Genomic DNA, 10,930 nt, shown 5'->3' with positions numbered 1-10,930 from the left:
GCCTCTGGTGGCCTCGACTTTCTTCCACCTTCTCTCTCTGGCTTCCTTGTACACTGGCTATGAGCCCAAAATGGGGTTTCTCTTTTCCGTATGGCCTTGACCTTACCTGCAAAATGACCTTCTCATCTGCAAACGAGGCGGCTGTTGTGCAAGGGCTGCAGCCCTGCAGTTCTAGAATTCTGGGTTACACTGAGAATTGGGCCAGGAGCCCCTTGACCACCTGAGAAAAGAGGCAGCTCTTGGAATCAGTGGTCTTTTATAGTAAAAAGAGTTTGTTGAGTGAATAAATGACAAATGCGTGAGGCGGTGAGTGAACGAGGTTTGAATGAAACAAAGTGTACCAGCAGGTCCTGAATAACATTGTTTCGTTCATCATCATTTTGTTATAAAGTTGATGAGGAAAAAAAAAAACAATTCCTGATAACAAAGGCAAGATGGCGGACATGCTGGATCTTTATGAGGCCGGGGTGAGGATTTTGCTGTGGGTGAGGATGGGGACGGGAGCATCCCAAATGGAAAGAAGAAGCGAAGAAACAGAAGGGTCACAGCTTTGCCCCCCAAGGGGGGTCTCAAACGTGGATGCATGAGGATTATTATGGTGTGGAGCAAGGTGGAGATGAACCCAGACCATCACACTCAGTTGAAAGCTGGATCCTCTGTGTCACAGCAGTCCATGAGGAGGCTACCGAAGAAGACATCTATGACACATTCGCAGAATATGGGGAAATAAAAAACATCCACTGCAACCTGGACAGGCGCACAGGACACCTGATGGAGTATGCTGTCATTGAGTAAGAGGCAGACAAGGAGGCCCAGGCCGCTGTGGAGGGATGCAATGGCTAGGGTTTGATGGGACAGCTGATCAGCGTGGACTGATGTTTTGTTTGGGGTCCACCCAAGGGCAAGAGGAGAGGTGGCCGAAGACACAGCAGGAGTCCAGGCCAGAGGCGTTGCTGACGGGTCCTCTGCTGTGCGGACGTTCTCTCCCGAGATCCCGTTTGACCATGCCAGGGTGGGACTCGCTGGTTATAGTGCATGTCTTACCCTGTTGTTCAGTGGGGTTTGGTTTGGTTTTTTGGTTTTGTCTTTTTTAAGATTTTTATTATTAGAAGGGAAAGGAGAGAGCAGGAGAGAGAGAGAAACATAAATGTGAGAGAGAAACATCAACTGGTTGCCTCTCGCACGCATGCCCCCAACGCTGACCTTTCGGCTCCCAGACTGGGGCCCAATCCACTGAGCCACACCAGCCAGGGCTGGGTTTTTTGGTGGGTTTTTTTTGTTTGTTTGTTTTGAGTTATGAGTAAGTGTCCGATTTTTGTTTTCTAAAAAAAAGAAAGAAAAGAAAAAAATCCCAGGGGGACCACTGTCTGTGTGGAGTTTGCGGTTTCCCATGTCCATGCAGGTTTTCTTCTGGGACTCCCGGTTCCTCCCACATCCCAAAGGTGTGCACGTTAAGGGACGTGGCGTGTTTACATTGTCCCCGCCTTGAGGCTGACCTGCCTCCAACACCCCGGCTTGGTTGGAAACTTCTCTGTCCAGCAGAGATTTCATGACCACGGCGGAACAAACTTAGCCTGGACACTGTATTTTGTCTGGGGGGTAAGGGAGGGGGCTGTTCCCTCTAGGGGAGAAAGTGCAACACCTCCTTCCCTCATGCTTTTTATTGAGCAGCGTACGCGTGGGAGATAGAAGGTCAAAATTCATGAATCATCAATAGCTATTAGGCGCCTGGATTACAGTTGACAGTTATAGATTACAAGTACCAATACAGAGGGCACGGTGACCAGTCTGCGTCAGGGTCTGTTAAACATCTTGACGCCACACTGGCATTAGGTGCAAGGTCTCATACATTCCTTACTAGAGATTGTTTATAGTGAACTAAGAGGTAAGAAAAGCAGAGCACGCTCCAAAGCATAATAAGCATTCTTTAAACCCAGTTCTCATGGAAACCCTCTGAGTGGCCTTCAGTCCTGTTTCCCGCACAACCTTCCAGTGTTCTGTTGAGACTTAGTGGCTTCCCGAGGCGGGGCAGCCTGGCTCACGGCTGGGGCTACAGTTCTCGAAACCACAAGGAGTGGTTGCCCACACCGCCTGAGCAACTGGAGGTGGATGGGAGCTCTCCCTGCTATGGAAGGGCACGCTGTTCAGGGTGGTGGATCCTTGAGCTGCTGGGAGAGGCCACCCGTGTTCCTGAATTGGAATAAGTGGGTTGGAAAATAATTCCCTTAGTTATTATTAGTCTTTCTTAAATGTATGTATAGCTTACATTTATTTCAATGTTTACTTACTATCAGAAGAAGTGTTTGGGGTACTTACTTAGAAATTTGATTATGTTTTTGTGACCAGAAGCAGGCGGTAGGAACTTAACTCTTGTTTCTGTCAATTAGCCTGGGGTAAGTAAAACCGGTTTCTTTATGCCTTATCTCGCTTCAAGTCGCAGATTCCAAGAACCTGTGTCTTGCTGTATGAGTAAGCGATGGTGTGCCTTCAGTCCCTTCTAGAGCATAGAGGCGCAGGATGAATAAATGAGGGATGTATGCTCTGTCCAGCACAGTCTTTTAGCGAATGAAAACCGGCTATGCTGCCGCTGGCCTTTCATCCCCGCCCCCAGCCTGCCCTTCGGACTGGAGGGGGCCAGAGTATGCGGTGGCTGGGGGTCAGGAGCCGGCCTCTGGTTCCTGGTGCGGGAGAAGGGCATCAGAAGGGGCTGAGAGGGAGGTTGGGGGTGGGGGTGGGGACTGGAAGATCCAAAGCCTGACCAGCAGTTTCCTGATGTTTTCCGGAAAGACAGGGGAATGGGAAGCAGCAAATCATCCAGGTTCCTGTGACTCCACATTCTTGCCAAGCCTGCAGCTGAAAATCCCAGCTTTTCCTTATTTCTGGCCCCACCTTGTTCCTTTCCAGCCACTTGATCAAGGTCAAGGTACCTCTCTTCTACCCGCACCCCCACCCCCCGATATCGTTCCCTGGGGCCAGTAGACAGGGGAGCGTGGACTTCACTTTGTGGTCACGGTTGGGAAGTGGCAGAGAACTCAGTTTCAGCCTGACGCTGCCCCCTTAGAAGCTGGGAGGTCGCAGGCACATGGCGTGGATTCTCAGCCTCCGCTTCCTCGTTGGTGCCTCTCCCCCACGTGCCTGCGCCCAGCCCTTGAGTCTCCGCACGTAGAGCTGCAGAACGCGCTGTGTGTTTGCTGTTACTCATACCCACCCTGGGTGCATCATGTCACCTGGAGATGGGGTGTGTGCCCTCTCTAACCTCTGTTCTAGTTAGAGAAAAAAAGCAACTCACTCTTAAGAGCTTCCACAGGCAAGTCTCACTTTCTGTTTCAGACAGGAAGAGCTGCCTTGCTTCCCATTCCGTGTGCACACTCAGGTAAGCGGGACACACAGTCCCTTTCCAGTGTCTGACAGTCTTGTCAGGGAGTCTGTCTCTGGCTAACTGAGATTTCTCCTGCCTGACGGTCAGTCCTCAGAGGACAGGTGTGTCAGGAAGGCTCAGAAACCATTTCCCACGTGGCCTCCTTTGACTCACAAAGCTGGCCAGGTTGGTACTGAGGGGTAGTTCAGAGGGCTCTAGCCCCCGTGATCCCCACCATAACCCCTAGTCACCCCCAAAGAGTCAAAGCATAAACAGGCTGGTTTTGCAGACCCAACCCTAATCCAGGCCCCCAGCCTCCCTCCTGTCCTTTTCTTCCAAATTTTTGCCCCTGAGCCTCTCCTGTGGAGCAGCAGGAGCTCAGCTGTTAGTGCCTTGAATACTATTCCAAGCAGCAGGCACCGACCCCGCTAGCCTGCTGGGAGAATCCCAGGACCCTGCGTGTTTATTACAGTTGCAAGTGAGATGGGAGCATAGTGTGCTGGGTCTCTGGGGCTGTGGAGCTGGGGCTCTTGGGAGGGCTGTTGCTCACCAGGCTCACAGGTACGTGTTGCGTTGACCATAAAGTCCGTTCTGTTTTTTCCATAAAATCAAAGAGACTTTTTCATTTTACCAATAACTATTGATTTGGATACTTGGAGTATGTTGGCTACCTCCCACTATTGGCTTCTAGTAGAAGCCATGGGGGCGGGGGGGCTGCTAAACACCTTCCAATGCATAAGCCAGCCCCACAGCAAAGAACTATTTGGCTAAAATGTCAATAGCACCAAGAAAATTTGCAAACCACTTTTGACACATTCCATCAGTCACAGCACCTTCTCCACACACTGCACAAATCTTTTTTTGTGTTTCAGTGGCATGTTTACCTTTCTTGAAATAATCACATAATATGCTGAAAATGTGCGTATCTTCTTCCATCTTCAATATTAAAATGGCTGCATTAAAAATTCACCAATTCTGATGATTTTTTAATGCACAATTGATATGACGGCTGTCACGACACAGTGTAACAAAATTGTTTTGAAGAAGTTAAAGACAACTAAGCACTAGTAGAGCCATCCTACGGAAAAAAACAAATGAACTTTGGGGCCCACCCAATAAATAACCACAAGTAAGTTTACAGTGAAGACCTGTGCTCAGTGGATGAGACACAATGCTTGCCCCAAGACGCCAGGGACACATCTTTGTGGTGAAAGTTCGTTGTAAAGTCGGAAAGATCTAGTGGGAGTCCTGACTTCACCTTTTGATGGCTATGTGGCTTCAGGCAGGCTTTAACCTTTCAGCGCCTTATCCTCATCAGTGAATGCAGATAACATGATAGCCTTTTGCTCACAGAGTTGTGAGGAATCAGAGGTAGTGTAACTAACAGCACACACACACAAATACACACATACAATGTCTACCATATGATTAATGCTCATAGAGATGAACGAGTATCATTATTATTAAGGATCTTACGGTCCAGTGGGAGAGACGCATAGGAACAAATAAATGCCACAAAATGCGGGCAAGGCAATTGTTTAAATGCCACCTCCTCCACGCAGCCTTCAAGGATGTACCCTAAGTCCCCAGGCAGATGAGAGGCTCCTTCTGGAAGCCTGGTGGCACTTTGCTCTTCTCTCCATCACATCCCTTACCTTGTCTTTCTGTGGCTGTTTATTGCAGCTGTTTACATAACTCTCTCCCGCATTGGTCCACCAGGCCCTCCAGGGTAGGCATGTGGAAATTCCTGTCTGAAATCAACAAGGATCTCCCCTCTGGGTTCCATCTATTTTTTTTTTTTTTTTTTAATTTTCACCTAAGGATACATTTCTTGATGAGAGAGGGGGGGAGAGAAAGAAACATCTATCAGTTGCCTCCCACACCTGCCTGACCTGGGACCAAACCTGCAATCTGGGCATGTGCTTGACAGGGAATCAAACCCATGACCTCTTCGGTGCACGGGACAATGCTCTAACCAGCTGAGCCACACCAGCCAGTCAGTGCTCAATCTAATTCTAAGGATGGTATTCTGTAAGAAGACCTGCAGTTGTAGTTTCTGTCTGGGTTTATCAAGGAAGGCTTCAGGGAGGAGGTGATGGCTGAGCTGGACCTTGAAGCCTGTGTAGGATTTGGAACAGTAGCGATAGACATTTCATGGGCAGCTAAAAGGGGCAAGGGACAGTCTGGCAGGCTGAGACCTTGCCTGCAGCACAGAGAGAGAGAGGGTCAAGGAGATGAGGTTCAGTCCCAGCCCCCCTCTAAGGGCACGTGCCCTCCTCAGGCTCTAGTCTCCCCTCTTGGATAGCACATGATCCTCCCTGCTCTGGATGGGTTAGTGAAAGGGTTATTTGGCTTGGGGGTAAGGATGCAAGCCCACTTGCCCAGTCCCAGATGGATTTTCCACAATGTGTCTCTGTATATGTGGGCAGTGGCATGGTCTGTGAAGAAAAGCTTAGAAGAGCTGAACTATCCTCAGATATAGCTGGGACCCAGGCCTCTTCTAGACAGACAGCAGCTCAGGATGCTCAGGGAGTGCCTTCAGGGAGCTGCAAAGTAGCAGCCGCTCAGGGCTCCCACAGGCCTCCCGCTGCTCCTTGGCCCCTGCGGCAGCCTGGGCCCTACTCCCGAGGTCCCACAACGCTCCTGTTGCCCACAGCTCTGTCATGCTGCCCCCCAGGGAGCAGCTCCAAGCCCAGGGCCTGAGAAGGCCCTGGACCCTGGGACGCAGATAGGTTGAAAAGCACAGTGGGCAGACCCCACATGAAACTTGGAGAACCCGAGAATCTGACAGTCAGGAAGGCTTAGAAAAACAAAATCCTAGAATGCCGGTGCCTGGACTGGAGGGATGGCCCAGTCCACAAAGACCCCCTCTCTCCCCTTCTACTTCTTTCATTATAAAGCTATATCTGCCCCACCTGTCTTATTCTCATCTTGCAGCGATCTGCCTGTGGCCCTGGGGCTGTGGGAACACATTTCCTCTTGGTCATTTGAGGCTGGTTTTGTTTTAAACCCAGAGCCTGATTTGCTCCTAGCAACGTTAGACCACAAACTGTGTTGGTATGAGAAAGTTAAAATGATTTTTTTCTCCAAGTGACCACTATGACAGAGCCAGAGTCTGAAAATTAATTAGCAACCAAATACTGTGATTCCACTTATGTGCGGCCCCTAGAATAGTCAGATACACCGAGACAGAAAGTAGGGTGGTGGTTGCGGGGGGCTGGGGGGAGGGGGAGGGGAAATTGGGAGTGAGTGCAGTGTCAACGGGCACAGAGTTTTGGGGGGCAGTGAAAATGTTCTAAATGAAATCGTGCTAATGGTTCGCAATTCTGTGAATATACTAAAAACCACTGAACTGTATACTTTAAAAGAGTGAATTTTATGGTATGTGAATTATTTTTAAAAGTTATCTGTTGTTATACATTCAAACCGTAATGACTTGTAAAAATGAGTCTGCAATACCCACCAATTTCAGTCCCAAAGTTAACCACTGCCAGCACCTGGGCAGGTATCCCGTCTTCCTGATGATTTACAATGAAACAAAAATAAACAAACAAAAACCAAAATAAAATAAAATGTCATATACACACACATAAATATTTAGATACATAAATATATAGATATGTAATATTGTTTTGTAAAAATAGGATCCTATTATACCTGTTATTATGTAGTTTGCTTTTTCACTTTTAAGGATGTCTTTCCATGATATTCTATTTTTTTCCCCCACAATATTCTTTTTAGCAGCTGTGTTTCTGTTGTCCAGCTGTGCTGAAACTGAATTACCCGGCCTCTTACTAATGAGCATGTAGGGTGTGCCCAGTGCTCTGCTGTGCATAAACAACATCTTTGTGTATACTGATACATCTCAGGGCCCCTGGGATAGTATTTCTGGAGGACAGAATCCTAGAAACAGGCCCGCTGCATGGCAGGGTGGGCAAATCCCTACATTTTACAGATGTTGACATTAAACCTTGGACAGGTGACATCCTTGCCCAGGGTCTTCCAGCAAGTCAGTGGCATAGAGAGTAGATGGTGGGTGAAACGGGGCCAGCCAGGCATCGCCTCCCACCCCCAGGAACACACATGAACCTGTGGCTCTGAGACAGAAGCAGCCCACCGGCCTCTGAACAGGTGCAGAGTCAGGTGGACCCCACAGCCGAGGTGCTCAGGGCAGTGATGAGATTCACTTTCCCCGCAGCCTCTCCAGGCCTCCTCCGTGGTGGTTCCTCCCCCTTCCATCTTTCTGAAACTTACCTTGAGATCTATATGAAAATAATGAAAACCACAGGTCCTGGTTATTCATTCACTCATTCATCTCCAGTGCTCGTTCTAGGCGAACTTCTCCCACCCCAGTGGTTCTGTGTTTTTTCCTTTTTCTTTTTTTAAATCCTCACCTGAGGATATGTTTTTATTGATTTGAAAGAGAGAGACAGAGAAACAGTTTGGTTGCCTTCCGTATGTGCCTTGACCAGGAATCAAACCCAAAATTTAGGTATGTGACCTGACCTGGAGTCGAACCCACTACCTTTTGGTGTACAGACGATGCTCCAATCAACTTAGCCACCTGGCCAGGGCAGTTCTGTGTTCTTTTCATTCAGCTTTTGCACCTCCCTCCTTCACAGCTCTCCTACGAAGCTGGTTGGCAGGAAGAGTGGTGCACTTTGACCCAAACTAGTCAGGGGCCTCCTGTGGATGTCTGCTGTTCCTTGGGCTTCCTTTTTCCTTCCCTTATCATCTGGACAGAAGCCTTAAGGAGTGTGTCTCTCTAACCAGCTGAGTCAGCATTTGCCCGCCAAGACCCTGCCCCACTACCTGCACACCTGCGGCTGTTAGGAAGGCCACCCTGTCTGTCCCCATGGTCTCGATCACAGCCCCTTGCTTTATTTTCTTCCGAGCACTTCTCACCATCTGAAGTAATCGTCATTGATTTGTTTACTTGTTTACCGCCCACCTTCCCAACTAGAATGTTAATTCCATGAGGACAGGAACCCTGTCTTGTTCATCCTCATCTCCCCTTGAGCTCACATGCTTAGTAAGTATTTGTTGCATCCGTGTTTGAATATAAATGCCTGCACAAGGTCTGGGAGGCGAAGTTTCAAACTGACAACCATGGTGACAAAAAAATTTAAAAAAAAATAATTTATTTATTTGTTTGTTTATTTTTAGAGAGAGGGGAAAGGAGAAAGAGAGGGAGAGAAACATCACTGTGTGGTTGCCTCTCACTCATGCCCCCAACTGGGGACCTGACGTGCAACCTAGTCATGTGCCCTGACTGGGAATCGAACCAGCGATACTTGGTTCGCAGGAAAAAAAATTTTTTATGAGTTTGTTTGAGGCATGCTGGGGAGCAAGACCTCAAATGCACTCCGAGATCTTAGGAGGAGGCTGGAATTGAGGGGGACAGGTAAGAACTCTGGCTTCATTTTATTTTTAAATTTTTGGTAAGGAGAATATATCCACTTCTGAACTGACAGTTAAAAATAAGGAAGAGCACTGAATGAAGGACCCCCAGCCCTTTGTCCTAATCCTGAGCCAGTGACCTGACTGGTCTCACCGTCTGTGGCGTCTGACCTCACCTGTAAACAATGTCTCCCCTCCCACGTGAACCCGGATTTACAGTCTGCACAGCCTTTTCCCATCCATTACCTCACCTGATTGCCTGCAACCCTGACACACAGGCCAAAGATTATTATCTCAATGTTACAGGCTATGAAATTGGGGTTCATGGGGGTGAGTTGTCCGGCCTGTGGTCACACAGCTGTGGTAATGCAGGCCCTTCCTATCATGGCGAGCTGACTGAAATAATGAGTTTGTAAAACCCACAAACGGCTAACAGGGGCCCAGAGGGCTGTGCCAGGTAAGCTCTTACGGCAGTGCGATCAAGGTCAGTCCTGGAGCTGTCTGCAGGGACCTGAAGGGAGCCCCTGAGGCTGGTGAGGATGGCGTTTTCATGAAAAGTCCTGGTGGGTGCTGGTATCAGGATCCTGAGGGCAGGTCCCCGATTTAATGATAGCACCTGGGACCCTCCTTTCCTGGAGTTGCTTTCCTAGAGGAGACAGGGAAGGTAGGGGGTGGCAGCGTGGGCTGGTAAAGGGTCTGGCGGGGTGGGGGTGGGGGGGCTGGACAGACAGCCTGGCCCGTGGCAGCCCCTTCCTAAGTAGCCTTAGAGAGCACATTCTGGGCCTAGATGGTGGCCTTCCAGCCTCAGACAGATCCAGGGTATAAGGCTGGTCCAGGTTGGCAAGTTAGGGTCCCCCGCCCTCGGTCATCATTGAATCCTGGGCTGCGACTTAGTGGACCTTGGAGAAGGTGGGATTCCTCAAGTCGGCCTCTCCACTGGATAATTTACTCAAGGCCCAGGTGACAAGCGGGGTACAAAGTGTTTTCAATTCATTTCAGCACACGTTTACCAGGTCCCAGGGATCAATAGTGAGCATTTATGAGTGATGACTTAAAGGGTCAGGCACATCTTAATACTCTCAACAGCCTTATAAAGGAGAAATCATCCCCATTTTTAAGATGGAGAAACTGAGGTTCAAGGTCACGTGGTGGGGTGAGTGGGGAAAAGCCCAGATTTGAGCCTGGGTCAATATGACTGACTCCCAAATCCCTGCTCTTTCCATTCCCCACTCCCCACCCCACCCCAGGGCTGAGGGGTGACAGAGATGACTAAGACCCTGCTCCTTCCCTTGGTGGTGGGGGATGGGGTAGAGCGACAGATCCATCCAGGCTAAGAGTCACTTCACTGCCATAAGCAGCCAGCCAGTGGAAGGCTGATTCATCTCCCCAGGAAGACTGGCCTCTGGGGAGGGGTCGCTGAATGGGAAGCAGTGGATGATGGTTCCAGGCCAGACACCTAATACCCTGCCAGACAAGGGCCTGCTTCCCATAGGTCCTTCCCCTAGGAGCCCCCCCCCCCCCCAAATCAAGGCAGGAGCAGGGCCTCAGTGGGCAAGGGGTGATCCCTGACCCCCAAAGCAGGGAGGGCCAGAACTCCGCAGAACAGGTGGTCAGGGTCACAGCAGCATGGAGTCTCCCTGGCAGGCTATGGGGGGAGGGAACGATGGAAGACAGAACTACCTGGAAGTCAGGGGTGTTTTGAAGTGGCGAGACAGGATGAAGGAAGCTGGTAGCATCTGGGGTGCTTTGGAGTCTGCAGAGCAACTGCCTGATTGTCCTGAGCTGGTGGAGGAAATCCTCCTAAAGTCTCAGGCCAGGGTAACTAGGTGGGTTTAGATATCCATGGGGGGGATTTGCAGGTCCTTAGGCCAAAGACTGGGAAGGGTTCAGGATGGGAGGAAGAGGCGAGTTCCTGGCGGGCTGCGTGGTGGAGGTGGTGGGGTGGAGGACGTCATTGTGGGGAAAGGCTAGTTGGCGGTGGGTGAGGGGTGAGGGGGCTGCCCCAGAGTCCTTTGAGGGGTCAATGTGTGAACGCAGTGACTGGGGACCGCTGAGGAGAGGGACAGTGGGGCGTCGGGCGGGTGGGGGGGGGGGGGGGGTCCGCGTCTGGGGGCGGAGCCGCCGCTGGGTGGGGCGCCAGGCCACCGCCCCCTCCCCGCTCCCCTGCGGCGG

General features: G+C 50.2%; 1 pseudogene; it reads left to right on the top strand.

Annotated features, from left to right (window-relative positions):
- Positions 1-434: 434 nt before the first annotated feature.
- On the top strand, positions 435-1,185 carry LOC150011041 (RNA-binding protein 8A pseudogene; annotated as a pseudogene).
- Positions 1,186-10,930: the final 9,745 nt, after the last annotated feature.

Source organism: Furipterus horrens, unplaced genomic scaffold (genome assembly GCF_987537825.1).
Source record: "Furipterus horrens unplaced genomic scaffold, mFurHor1.1.pri manual_scaffold_4, whole genome shotgun sequence".
NCBI classification, from domain to species: domain Eukaryota; kingdom Metazoa; phylum Chordata; class Mammalia; order Chiroptera; family Furipteridae; genus Furipterus; species Furipterus horrens.
Note: the sequence above shows the minus strand (reverse complement) of the source record. Positions and strands in the feature narration are given on the sequence as shown.